This window comes from Pleurodeles waltl, chromosome 9 (genome assembly GCF_031143425.1).
Source record: "Pleurodeles waltl isolate 20211129_DDA chromosome 9, aPleWal1.hap1.20221129, whole genome shotgun sequence".
NCBI classification, from domain to species: domain Eukaryota; kingdom Metazoa; phylum Chordata; class Amphibia; order Caudata; family Salamandridae; genus Pleurodeles; species Pleurodeles waltl.
In genome coordinates this window covers 241,971,332-241,985,569 of record NC_090448.1, presented here as the reverse complement: position 1 = coordinate 241,985,569, position 14,238 = coordinate 241,971,332, and the positions used below count along the sequence as shown (strand labels likewise).

Here is a 14,238-nt window from a genome sequence, read left to right as displayed (position 1 = left end):
AGGGCTTGTAGGTTCATTAAGAACCCTAGGTACCCAGAGCCAATAAAGGAGCTGCACCTTGCAATGGGTTTTCATTGTATACTGGGTATACAGCAATTCATTTGGTGAAATATAGAGAGTGAAAAATAGGTATCAAGGAAACCTTTTTATTTCCAAAATGGGCTCTTCCCCAAGTCTACCGATAAAAATGGTACCTAACTTGTGTGGGTAGGCCTAATGCCCGTGACAGGAAATGCCCCAAAACACAACATGGACATATCACATTTTCCCAAAGAAAACTGACTTTTTTTTTTTTTTTTTTGCAAAGCGCCTAGCTGTGGATTTTGGCCTCTAGTTCAGCCGGCACCTAGGAAAACATAGGAAATCTGGACATTTCTGAAAACTGGCCACCTAGGGGAACCCAGGATGGGGTAACTTGTGGTGTTCTCACCAGGTTCTGTTACCCAGAATCCTTAGCAAACCTCCAAATGTGGCTGCAAAGTTCTGGAATTTAAGGGAAGCCACAAACTTCTGTTCACCCACCGTTCCCTCCCAGGTCTCTGAAACAAATGGTACTCCCTTGTGTGGGTAGGCCCCAACACACTATGTAGACACATCAAAATTATCAAATACATAAATACCTGTTTTTGCCGGGGGCACCTGCATTTTTGGTCCTGGGCTCAGCAGCCATCTAGGGAAACATACCAAACTCAAACATTTCTGAAAACTAGACACCCGAGGGAGTCCAGTGAGATGTGGCTTGCGTGAATCCCCCAGTGTTTTTACCCAGAATCCTCAGAAAACCTCAAATTTAGCTAAAAAAACTCAAATTATTCCCACATTTCTTTGTGGGATTTACACACCGGGACAAATTTCCTACCACCCAACGTTCCCCTCAGTCTCCCGGTAAAAATTATACCTCACTTGTGTAGGTGGGCCAAGTGCTTGTGAGAGGGAAGAGCAAAAAACATGTTGAAAATGAGGGGGAACCAAAGCGGGTCTAAAACAGCAGTTTGGAAAAAACATTTTTAGGCTGACAACAGGAGCAGAATTGTTATCGGTATAGATGAGACAATGCTGGGTGGTAGGAATTTTGTGGATTCCTGCAGATTCTGGAAGGTTCCATCACAAAAATGTGGGGAAAGATGTGAGATTTCAAGCAAAGTTGAAGGTTTGCAGGGTATTATAGGTAAGGTGCGAGGTGCATGTAAAGCACACCACCATGGACTCACCCAGATGTTTAGTTTTCAGATGTGTCTAGCTCTCGTAGATTTTTCTACAAGGCAGCGTCCCAAAGTCCAAAAAGTGCTGCCCTCACCATTCCAAGTGGGACGATTAGGAGAGTTAGCCAAGCTCTCATGGCCCAAATGTAAAACCAAAACCCCAAATAATCAAATGTCCTCTGGCTTGTCGTGGGATAAGATGTTCCAGTGTGTGAGGGGGAGCTGAAAGACTGTTACCCTCATCATTTGGGGTGGGGGGCATAACCATGCCCATACTGTTCGGTAGCCACCACACCACTATTTTTTTCATTTCTGGCATCTAGTAGGCTTTCTGCCCCCCAAGGGAGTGGATCGGGGGTAATTGCCCCATCTGCCCACAGGTGAGCAGAACAACTTTGTCCCAATTTCTATGGGTTGGGGGTATGGTTATACCCCCACCCTCTTTTTTTGAAAAAAAAATCTTCCCTGGTCTTTGGTGGGCTTTCTGCCCCCCTTGGGGGCAGACGGGCCTTACAAAAATAGCCCGATCTGCCCCCAAGAGGGGCAGAAATGGCCAACAGTAATGTGCCCTTATGGGGAGTGACCCATGCCCAAGGGGCTCCCCCCCAAACAAAATACACACACACACCTAATAGAAATAGGCCGATCTGCCCTCAAGGGGGACAGAAATGGCCTAAAATAAGTTTGACCTACCAGGGGAGGGACCCTTGCCTAAGGGGCCACTTCCCTTGCGTGAAACTGACGTAAAAAAAATAATCCCTGGTGTCTAGTGGTTTCTGCCCCTCCTTAGGCTGATTTGCCTGGGAGGTGGACAGAAATGGCCTAAAATAAAATTGTCCCCCAGGGGAGTGACACTTGCCTAAAGGGGTCACTTTCCTCCTGTGAAAAATAAGTAAACAATCCCTGTAGTCTACAGGTTTCTGCCCCCCCCTCCCCTCCCCAGGGGCAGACCGGCCTAATTACAGTAGGCAAATCAGCCCCCGGGGGGAAGGAGAGGGGCAGAAAAGGCCTTAAAAAAAAAATGTGCCCCCCCCCCCCTGGGGATCGGCCCTTGCCAAAGGGGCCTCTCCCCTTTTAGATAAATATGCAACAACAACAAAAAAATCCCTGGTGTCTAGTGGGCATTTCTGCAGCCCGATAGCTTCATGATCGGGCTGCAGAAATGCTCAGAGAGACATCAAAGGAAAGGCCTGTCATTTCCTTTGATGCCTCTCCCACCCCCAGCCCCTTCTCAGAAAGAGAAATGCTTTCATTTCTCTTTCTGATCCACGCTGGTGGTGGGAGGCGACCTCTGATGAGGTCAGCGCGTCATTACACGCTGATGTCATCAGACATCACGGGTGAAAGGGGAAGCGATTCCCCTTCCATCTCTGACGGGGTGTGGCTGGGAGGCCCACAGGGGAGCGCAGTGGGCCAGATGCAGGACGAGCTGGTCTCGTCCCCGGCACACAGGAACGGTGGCCGAGGACATCTCACCCCAGGCACCTAGGGGGTTAAAACACAATCTCAGCTCTTTTCCTGGTCAGTTCGGATTTTGCTAGTGATAACACCTGTTTAAAAATAATCTTTTCGTATTGTGAAATCACAGTCGAAAAGCCAACAGAACTGAATGCAATTGTGAAATGATCTTGCTCAGTGACCAATAATTTTATTAACATTTGTTCTACAAGATTGTTCATTAGTATTCAAGAGACATTGAGCTGTCCGATTAAAATCTGCCAGCTTTGTCAGCACAAGCAAATCAGCATTGCCAATTGCAGCACAATTTAGCCTTTCCATGCCGAAGAAACAAGCATTTGCAGTGCAATGGGTCTCGCATTTGATCTAGTTGGAGCTTTTAGCGTTGTAAATTCCTAACTGGACTTTTCTTGCCACATAAATTAAAAATGAAAAGTAAAACAGTTGACATAAGCAAGCCAATTCAAAGCGCTACGGCCGCCGTGAGCAAAAGAAAAACATGGCAAACATGCAATTATCCATGTAACAGGGTTGATGGCCAAGGCGGTAACAAAACTGCCCCAAGGAGGGGCAAAAGTAAAGCGTTTACCAATCATGATAAAAGATTTTTGAAAGGCAAGCCCATGAACGAGTTATAGTGATGGATGATGAAGCCCAGAAGATGTACAACATGTAAGAGCGATTTCGCACTGGACCTAAAAACGTCACTGTTGATATAACAATTGTGGCACAAAGACTGTGATATTATTGATTCCTTTCAAACATGGGTGCAGAGCGTACAGAATATGTAGTAAGAGTGGATGACATTACGGGTGCATCAGCAGCCTTTACGAAGCCATTATTTTTTTGCTGGGTAAAAATGGAATTGCCAGAGTTGATTCTCAGTTAAAGCAATGTATTAATTAACACGCTTTCACTTCTACTTAATGGTCCTGGCCCAGCTCCTGCAGAACTTTAAAGGGCACGGATGCCCCAGGCCAATTCAAGCTGTTGAGTTTACAATTTGCGTTTTACCAGGACCTGCTAACTTCTTCTTAAGATGCTGAAAAACTCTGTATGCCTGTCCCAAGACGTACTGCCATTAAATTTCCACTTGACCCAATTATGTTAAAAGTCACCATCTTGGTCTTTCAAGTGCACCAATATAAAAACTACCTAAAGTGTGGAGTGGTGCAGTGCAATGTCCTCCTAAAGGTGGATGTTATTTAAAAACCTTGATTCCCTTCCGCTGGTTGATAGAGCGCTGATGAGTCTTATATGTCACCACACTGAGATTACTTGACTTCACAAGGATCCTCCCTTTCAAACTGATAAGCTCAGCTAACATAGGATGCAGCTATATATATATGGAAAATGTCACTTACCCAGTGTACATCTGTTCGTGGCATGAGACGCTGCAGATTCACATGCTGTGCATTATCCTGCCATCTAGTGTTGGGCTCGGAGTGTTACAAGTTGTTTTTCTTCGAAGAAGTCTTTTCGAGTCACAAGACCGAGGGACTCCTCCCTTTCGGCTCCATTGCGCATGGGCGTCGACTCCATCTTAGATTGTTTTCCCCGCAGAGGGTGAGGTAGGAGTTGTGTATATAGTAAAAGTGCCCATGCAATGGAGTGAGTATGTATGTACATAATGTGTATAAAAAATAGTATATATTTAAAAATTTACAAATGTACAAGTTTCATCAACTTATAACGGCTACAGGCTGCCGGGGAGGCAGGAGGGCGCATGTGAATCTGCAGCGTCTCATGCCACAAACAGATGTACACTGGGTAAGTGACATTTTCCGTTCAATGGCATGTGTAGCTGCAGATACACATGCTGTGCATAGACTAGTAAGCAGTTATCTCCCAAAAGCGGTGGCTTAGCCTGTAGGTGTTGAAGTTGTCTGAAATAATGTTCGTAATACAGCCTGTCCTGCTGTGGCTTGTTGTGTCGTTAACACATCTACACAGTAATGTTTTGTGGATGTATGAGGTGTAGACCATGTGGCTGCCTTACAGATTTCTGTCATAGGTATATTTCCTAGAAAGGCCATTGTGTCACCTTTCTTCCTAGTGGAGTGCACCTTTGGCGTAACAGGTAGATCTCTTTTTGCTTTAACATAGCAGGTTTGAATACATTTCACTATCCATCTGGCAATGCCTTGTTTGGATATTGGATTTCCTGCATGAGGTTTTTGGAAGGCTACAAACAATTGCTTTGTTTTGCGAAACTGTTTTGTTCTATCAATATAATACATTAGTGCTCTTTTAATGTCTAACGTATGTAAGGCTTTTTCAGCTACTGAGTCAGGTTGTGGAAAAAAGACTGGGAGTTCCACTGTTTGGTTTAGGTGAAACGGTGATATAACGTTTGGTAAGAACTTGGGATTTGTACGGAGAACCACTTTATGTTTGTGTATTTGTATAAAGGGTTCTTGTATAGTAAATGCTTGTATTTCACTTACTCTTCTAAGAGATGTGATAGCTATTAGGAAGGCTACTTTCCAGGTTAAGTATTGCATCTCACAAGAGTGCATGGGTTTAAATGGTGGACCCATGAGTCGTGTTAATACAATATTGAGGTTCCACGAGGGAACTGGTGGTGTTCTTGGGGGTATGATTCTTTTTAAACCCTCCATAAATGCTTTGATGACTGGGATTCTAAAGAGTGATGTTGAATGTGTAATCTGCAGATAGGCAGATATTGCTGTGAGATGTATTTTAATGGAAGAAAAAGCTAGATTAGATTTTTGTAAGTGTAATAAGTAGCTTACTATGTTTTTTGCGGAAGCATGTAGTGGTTGAATTTGATTATTATGGCAGTAATAGACAAATCTTTTCCATTTATTTGCGTAACAATGTCTTGTAGTTGGTTTTCTAGCTTGTTTAATGACCTCCGTACATTCTTGTGTAAGGTCTAAATGCCCAAATTCTAAGACTTCCGGAGCCAGATTGCTAGATTGAGCGATGCTGGATTCGGGTGTCTGATCTGTTGTTTGTGTTGAGTTAACAGATCTGGTCTGTTTGGTAGTTTGATATGAGGTGCTACTGACTGGTCTAGTAGTGTTGTATACCATGGTTGGCGAGCCCAGGTTGGTGCTATTAGTATTAGTTTGAGTTTGTTTTGACTCAACTTGTTTACCAGATACGGAAGGAGTGGGAGAGGGGGAAAAGCGTAAGCAAATATCCCTGACCAACTCATCCACAACGTATTGCCCTTGGAGTGAGGGTGTGGATACCTGGACGCGAAGTTTTGGCATTTTGTGTTTTCTTTTGTTGCGAATAGGTTTATTTGTGGTGTTCCCCAGCTTCGAAAGTAAGTTTGTAGTATCTGGGGATGAATTTCCCATTCGTGTGTTTGTTGGTGATCTCGACTGAGATTGTCGGCTAACTGGTTTTGAATTCCCGGGATGTACTGTGCTATTAGGCGAATGTGATTGTGAATCGCCCAATGCCAAATCTTTTGTGCTAAGAGACACAGTTGTGATGAGTGTGTCCCTCCCTGTTTGTTTAGGTAATACATTGTTGTCATGTTGTCTGTTTTGACAAGAATGTGTTTGTGGGCTATTAGCGGTTGAAATGCTTTTAATGCTAGAAACACCGCTAACAGCTCTAAATGGTTTATATGCAATTGCCTTTGTTGAACGTCCCATTGTCCCTGTATGCTGTGCTGGTTGAGGTGTGCTCCCCAACCTATCATGGAAGCATCTGTTGTGATCACATATTGAGGCACTAGGTCTTGGAATGGCCACCCTTGGTTTAAATTTATAGGATTCCACCATTGAAGCGAGGAGTGTGTTTGGCGGTCTATCAACACTAGATCTTGAAGTTGACCCTGTGCTTGTGTCCATTGGGTTGCTAGGCACTGTTGTAAGGGCCGCATGTGTAGTCTTGCGTTTGGGACAATGGCTATGCATGAAGACTTCATGCCTAGGAGTTTCATTACAAACCTCACTTGATAGTGTTGTTTGGGTGCATTTTTAGTATTACATTTTGGAAGGCTTGTACCCTTTGTGGACTTGGAGTGGCAATCCCTTTTTGTGTGTTGATTGTTGCTCCTAGGTATTGTTGTATTTGACACGGATGTAGATGTGACTTTTGGTAGTTTATAGAGAACCCTAACTTGTGAAGGGTTTCTATGACGTAGTTTGTGTGTAGAAGACACTTTTGCTGAGTGCTGGTTTTTATTAACCAATCGTCCAAGTAAGGGAATACATGCATGTGCTGTCTTCCGATGTGAGCAGCTACTACTGCAAGACATTTTGTGAATACCCTTGGGGCTGTTATGATGCCGAATGGTAGCACTTTGAATTGGTAATGCACGCCTTGGATTACGAACCTCAAGTATTTCCTGTGGGAAGGATGTATGGGTATGTGGAAATAAGCATCTTTGAGATCTAATGTTGACATGTAGTCCTGTTGTTTGAGCAAGGGAATCACGTCTTGGAGTGTTACCATGTGAAAATGATCTGATTTGATGTAACGATTTAGTGTTCTGAGGTCTAATATGGGTCTCAGTGTTTTGTCCTTTTTTGGAATTAGGAAATACAGGGAGTAAACACCTGTTCCTTTTTGATGGTTGGGTACTAGTTCTATTGCTTCCTTTTGTAACAATGCTTGGACTTCTAGTTGTAACAGATCTAAGTGTTGTTTGGACATGCTGTGTGCTCTTGGAGGCACATCTGGTGGCAAATGTAGGAATTCTATGCAATAACCATGTTGGATAATGGCTAGGACCCACGCGTCCGTAGTTATGTGTTCCCAGTTTTGGTAATAATCTGTGAGCCTCCCCCCCACTGGTGTTGTGTGTTGGGGGTTTGTGACGTTGGAGTCACTGTTTAGTTTGTGGGGTTTTGGGGCTTTGGAATTTCCCTCGTTTTAGGGAAATGTCCACCCCTATATTGTCCCCGAAAACCTCCTCTCTGATATTGGCCCTGGTATGTGGGTCTGGCTTGTGAGGTGGAAGGCTCTGTGGTCTGGGCCCGAAGCCCCCTCTAAAGTGCGGCTTCCTAAAAGTGCCTCTGCTCTGTGGGGAGTAGAGCGCGCCCATGGCTTTGGCCGTGTCAGTGTCTTTCTTCAGTTTGTCTATCGCTGTATCCACCTCCGGCCCAAACAATTGTTGTCCGTTGAAAGGCATATTCAGCACAGCCTGCTGGATTTCTGGCTTAAATCCGGAGGTACGTAGCCACGCGTGTCTCCGAATGGTTACCGCCGTGTTTATTGTCCTGGCCGCCGTGTCTGCTGAGTCCATAGCCGATCTTATTTGGTTGTTGGAGATAGTTTGGCCCTCCTCGACAACCTGTTGGGTACGTTTCTGGAACTCTTTGGGAAGGTGTTGAATGAAATTTTGCATTTCGTCCCAATGTGCCTTGTTGTATCTTGCCAGTCGATCGAGTTCTGTCTTAAGAACAATGTATTCATCTTTGATGGTCATCTGTACAAACAGCTTTAAGGGACAGCTATGGGCACCTGTTTTGCCCCCAGCTATGCAAATTTGTTTATGGGCTGGTGGGAGGAACAGGTGTCAGAAGAAATTACCCAATTCGATACCAATGTGGTCCTGTGGTGTCGTTTTATTGATGACATTTTTGTAATTTGGAGGGGTAATGAAGAAGCAGCTATGCAATTTGTGCGAGATCTGAACACCAACGAGTGCAACCTAAGATTTACTGAGCATTTGGATTCAAAATGTATAGAGTTCCTCGATGTGGAAATTTCTGTGAAGGGTAGTAGATTAGTGTCCAAATTGTATAGGAAGGCAACAGCCGGTTATAGTCTACTAAGTGCTCACAGTGCACACCCGGGGACTCTAATACGAAGTATTCCGTTTGGAGAATTGTTGAGAGCCCGGAGGAACTGTAGCGAAGAAGCTGATTTTCACCAAGAGTGTAATGTGATGTGTGAAAGGTTCAGGAACAGAGGCTATGGGGCTAAAGTGATCGATCAAGCCAAACGCAAAGTGGTGACATTAAGTAGAGATGATGTTTTGTATGGAACTAACAGAAGGCAAGAGAAGGAAAGTGAGTCCATTAGATTCATTACAACCTATAGTAATCAGTCGTACAAAATACGCTCACTACTTAGTAAGAGTTGGCATATTTTGCAGACGGACCCTGTTTTGGCAGACTGGATCAGTGATAATCCCCAAATAACTTTTAGGAGAAATAGATCTCTCAAGGACAACTTGTGTCGCAACGAGATAACATCAGTAGGACGGATACAGAATACGGGAATGGAAGGTTTCTTCTGTTGTATGAAGTGCAAAGCCTGCAAGACTAGTAACAGTTGCAGGACATTATATGTTCCAGGAAGGTTAGACAGCTTTGTAATTAGAGGTAATTACAATTGCAATACATCTTACTGTGTGTACTGTCTGATATGCCCATGTGAAAAATTGTATGTGGGCAGTACGATACACAATGCAAAGAAAAGAGTTTTAGAACACAGACGAGCCATTAGAAATCAGGATAAAAACTATCCAGTAGCTAGGCATTTCTTCAGCCATCATTTTGGCAATGAGAATCTGCTGAAGTTTGTAGTTATAGACCAAGTAAGGATGAGTAAAAGGGGAGGCGATAGAGAGAGATTGTTACGTGTGTTAGAGTCTAAATATATAATAGACTTCGAAACGTTGGAACCTGTAGGGCTAAATTCGAGTGAGGAGCTGAGCATCCATCTAGGGTAATCGATACTTTGTTTGGTGGGTGGTCATCTGATAGAGAATGTGAAGTAGGGGTGATTTTTTGAATCCTATTTGATTCTTAGTAGAAGGGTACAGGTGTTGGGTTCTATAAGGTTTCTACAGTAGAAGAATTTGTTTGTCTACCCACTTGGGTAGAGAAGCTCCATATACCAATATGAGATCCCCCAAAAATATGAGACCCCCCAAAAGTTTTGTGTAGGTGTATAGGTCTATTTGGATGGTATAGGATGATATGTAATTAATTTAAGCATAGTTAATAATGTTCAGGATTTAAGTGATATATTGAATTTTAAATTTTGAAAACATTCATAGTTAACAAACTTTTATAATGCAATGAATTATTCTATTTACAATTTTTGTATTTTGGCAATTGAATTTTACTCTATTTATTGTGCGAAATAGGATATCACATTAATTTAAAGATTCTGATGGATTTGAACAATAATTTGAGTTGTATTTTGATAGGACTATGGTACAAACTACTGTGAAACTTATTTATAGATGCACTTTAAGATGGCCGCCACATTTTGTGTCTTTTGGTGGGGATTTGAGATTTTGTCTGTTTTTTATGTCTAGGATTGCATGGTTTTTTAAACTTGGGGCACTGTAACAATGATGTATCCATGAGTAAGGCTGCTGCCGAAACGCGTTGGATTTGTGTGCTGAAATAAATTGATTTGCACCTTGGAGGTGTCCTGGGTCTCCTGTGATTTGGAGGAGAGTTGGAGGATATATATATATATATATATATATATATATATATATATATATATATATACACACACACATACTCGGCTGCCGGTCTATTCGCTATAGTAACTTTTTCCCATGAAGCATGCAAAGGAAAACAGGACCATTCCACTGTGCTACCAACCCTCTATCTCCTTGAAGTACACCACATGCAAAAAGTGGCCATTTCAAACCCGGGAGGCAAATTAAGGCAAGCAACCTTCAGAAATCCATGCGCCTGTAAAAATCCCATCCGTCATGCATCCTGCAGCAGGAGCTATAAATGCACATAAAAATAATGTGCTAGAAAACTAACTTTGCCAGAATTCCTCCTCTAGAGAATATAGTAACTGGAATTCCATCCCTACTCCTACACCCATTTACGTTATTCTAACGAAAGGGTAGTGTGGTGATAGTGTCTTGTATTAATATGTAATATACAAATCGATAGCCAAATAAATACACAAATATCTCAAACATATTAAATGTGGCCAGAGAATATACAGTTATGGTGCCACAGAACGCCTGTCTGTAGTCTGCACTATCTAGAATGAATGACCAATAAACATTTTATTATATTGCTTATACACCCTCAGTTTTGTAACTCCAAGAAGCATTTTTATTGTACATTGAATGGCACACAATAATAAAATATCCAAGAATTATTTAGCTAGGTTATTTTTTTCCAATGTAGCTTCTGTCACATTATTTCACTTTTGAGATGAGTGTGTGTTTGTTTTGCTATTCCCGCACGAGTGCCGCATATAGAGTAGCAAAGTAACACTGAAAAAAATGGAATAGGATATAAGAACAAGAATGCCTTCCATGATGTATAAAATTAAATGTTATCAATGTCAGAAGACCTATGCTTTAAGCATAGGTTGCTTTAAGCACGAGGTTCTCAGGAAATTATGATAATGACGAGATAGCACACAGAGCAAACTCAAAAGATGCAATGCATGTGAACCAAGCACTGGCAAAGCCAATAGGTCTTGGCAATCCAAGAGCTATTGGTGTGGTCCATGGTATTGTCTTACATAAGTGGATCGCAATTACAAAAAATCCCAAATAAGCAGATTGCAAATGCTTTGGGAGGCTACCTCTGCTTTATATGACTAAGATTAGGGAGTGATGAGTGAATACTGCACACCAGACAAAAGCTGGTTTCTCAAAAGGGTGCAACTGCAGAGTAGTCCACCTCTAGCTCTGGCCCTCAGCAGGACCTTCTCTGGCTAAGGGGTCCATGGCGTATTGGCTGCACATGAACTCTTCTGTCGTCAGTGGATGTTAAGGATGAAACCTTGGTTCCCACCTAAGTGAAAGTAGACCATTTCTATATCCCATTTTAAGAGTGTTCCTAAAGTCACATCCCATCACAATAAAGTTAAGTTGTTGCATGTCGCTTCGAGGCCACTGGCACTGGAATGTGGGTTGTTGAAGGCGTTGTGCAGCAGGTGCAGTGGACCCATTGAACCCTACTTAATTCCGTATTTTTTCATCCAAACAGCAGAACGTGCTTTAACAGGTTTTGTAGATTTACACAGCGCTAGGTAAATGTTGAAACACAATTAAATGAGATCTAAAAGCACTGTGTTTTTGGTTATTCTTCAGGGTTTAGACTATTTCATTAAGCTTCTCATATTTATGTTACACTGATTTCTTGAAAATATATAAAATGTAAACCGTGAGTCAGATCGCTCCTGGTTCAATATTTACTTTCTAATCACAGCCCCAACGCCAGAGCGTTGTGATTCTAGACAGATAACTTCACCTCCTCATGCTTCATTTTCCTATATCTTCCAAACAGTGACAGCTTTGACACTGGCTGAATGAGCCTATAAATCGATGTATAAATAAGTGGGTGCTTCATGGCTTGAATGCACTCTGCGATAATGCATGACGTGGCACTGGTCATCTAACTCCGGTTCTAGAAGTGGTTAATTGGAGACTACACTCAACAGCTCTGGCTGAGTCACATGACACAAACTCATTGAAAACTGCTTTTTTCCCTTTAATTGTTCAACAAATGTTCCTCAAGCCATCACCATGGAAACGACTGGACCTAATAGCTTAACTAGGTTCACAAGAAGATATAACTTCTGTTCTCTGCCCCTTGGAGCAGAATCAAATGGCAGGTTCCGCCTCAAAACATTTCACAGGGCATGTTATTTACGTGTACTTCGGCTAAGGTCTTTTAGTGAATTCATCTGAGCTTCTTTGTTAACTAGTAGTACACTGAAGCCATTAGCACGTAATGTCACTAGGTGGCATTCCAGTTTGCACTGCTTCTCATACTTCCTTTATTAAGAAGCATTAAAACACACACATTCTTATGGAGTGCTCTAAAACAAAGAAGAAAGTAGCTTCTAAAATGAGAGCAGTGGATGGACATAAGTACTTGGTCCATGCTCTGGGGAGGGGTTAAACACAAGAACAGGCATGATGCATGCATGCCATGGACAAATGCGGACAAAGGATATAAGAGCGACGATGGAGCAAGCAAATGGCAAGTCTATGGGTGGGCTGAAGCCCACAGATTGAACACAACACGTCTCTTCAAGACAGCGCATGAGCTGCGTAGCCGAAACCTAAAAAAAAAGTTAATGCCCAACTTGACACATGTTCTTTCAATCTAATAAGAATGAGAAGTTGAGTTACTCTAGTGGAATTCAAACATACAGTCATCGATTTGGATGGGGTCTCCACCCACTGAGCTCACACCCAAGCTTTAGAAGCATTGGCAATGCCAATAGATGTGGCTTTAAAGAAATACTGTAGGGTAATGTGACGCTTTACACGTAAATATCATGGAAATGGGTATGTATTTGTGTTGAAGAAAAGAACTGCAGAATAATATTGGGATAGGTTAAAAGGTCACGTGAGTTGCACTGTTGAGCCAGACCTAAAAATGTATATGGGTTAATGGCTGCCCTCTTCTCACCTGTGCTGTTGCTAAAGAAAAACAACACAAATTATCTAGTTATCTGAGACACTGTAATGTCATGTGTGCCCCTGAAAGTTCATGCTCAGGCAGATGAAGAAACAAATTGATCACAGTTGCATGGAGAGCAAGCACATTCTGTGAAAGTACACAAGTTATGCCCAATCAAATCATGTACTCCTGGCTCCCAACATGTGGGTGGAGCCAAAGCCTCTACACGGATTGTTTGGATAAAAGTAGCTTAATCTAAACTAGGCTGATCTGTAAACAAACAGTGATTCAATCAATAAAACAAAAATACAATTAATGTATATTATGGGCTTACAAGAATCCACTAGCTGAAACTAATGCTATGTTCAATATATCCTATTCACAAGCCATTTGTAGTCTGCTTAGGGCAATTATTAAGGCCTGGTTAAGTTAACGTAGTGCTGTAAATAGAAATAATGGTCTCCGAGAACTCACAAAAGTGATAGCAGAAAGGGGGCAGTGTCATGAAGAGCAGAGCCTGTAACATTTGAAGTATGATGTACCCTAATTTAGGCACTATTTTTTAAAGAAATTCTGGAAACCAAAGGAACATACATCAATGAAAATATGATAGTAAAGCTGATCTTACTGAATAACGGTTCCAAAAGTTAAAACAGCTTACAGCAGTATAACACCTGATGTAGACGTCTACATGCTTCCAGCAAATTTCAGGCTCTAACAGTAGTAAGGAAGCTCAGATTTGCACATAAAGCCAGGTCTGAAACACAAAGCTGCTTAGAGGATTAATGTGACTGCTGCATAGAATAAAGTACAACTTGTAGATCACAGGCTTGTTTTCTGTGCATTCTGGTGAGTAGGTTAATGTGTTTGTTGAATAGGTCCTTTTGTAATCTGCACCTGACTAGTTTCAATCATGGAAAAAGTAGGGCAGTGGATTATGCAGTAGCAACAAACAAACACACGAATGAAAACTACAAGTGGGCAATTACATCCTTGCATGTTTTAACACAATCTTTCATTCTTATGAGGTTTACGTAATGAGTTCCATTAAGCTGGGCAGTAATAAATTATTGGTAGTAAATATCAATTACACTTCAGTCTGTATTACGTGCTACATAAATGTTTTGTAGTCCGTATACCCGCAAAGACCAATAAGCCTTCCATACGTACACAATGCATGCAAACGTAAATACGGTACATACACATTGTGAGAAAGTAAAAGGCTTTTAAAT

At 42.0% G+C, this 14,238-nt stretch overlaps 1 protein-coding gene across 2 annotated transcripts in view; it reads right to left on the bottom strand.

The window, feature by feature from the left end:
- RAF1 (Raf-1 proto-oncogene, serine/threonine kinase) overlaps positions 1 to 14,238 on the bottom strand; it is a 363,516-nt gene that overhangs the window by 242,186 nt on the left and 107,092 nt on the right. The gene's annotated exons all lie outside the window — the stretch shown is intronic.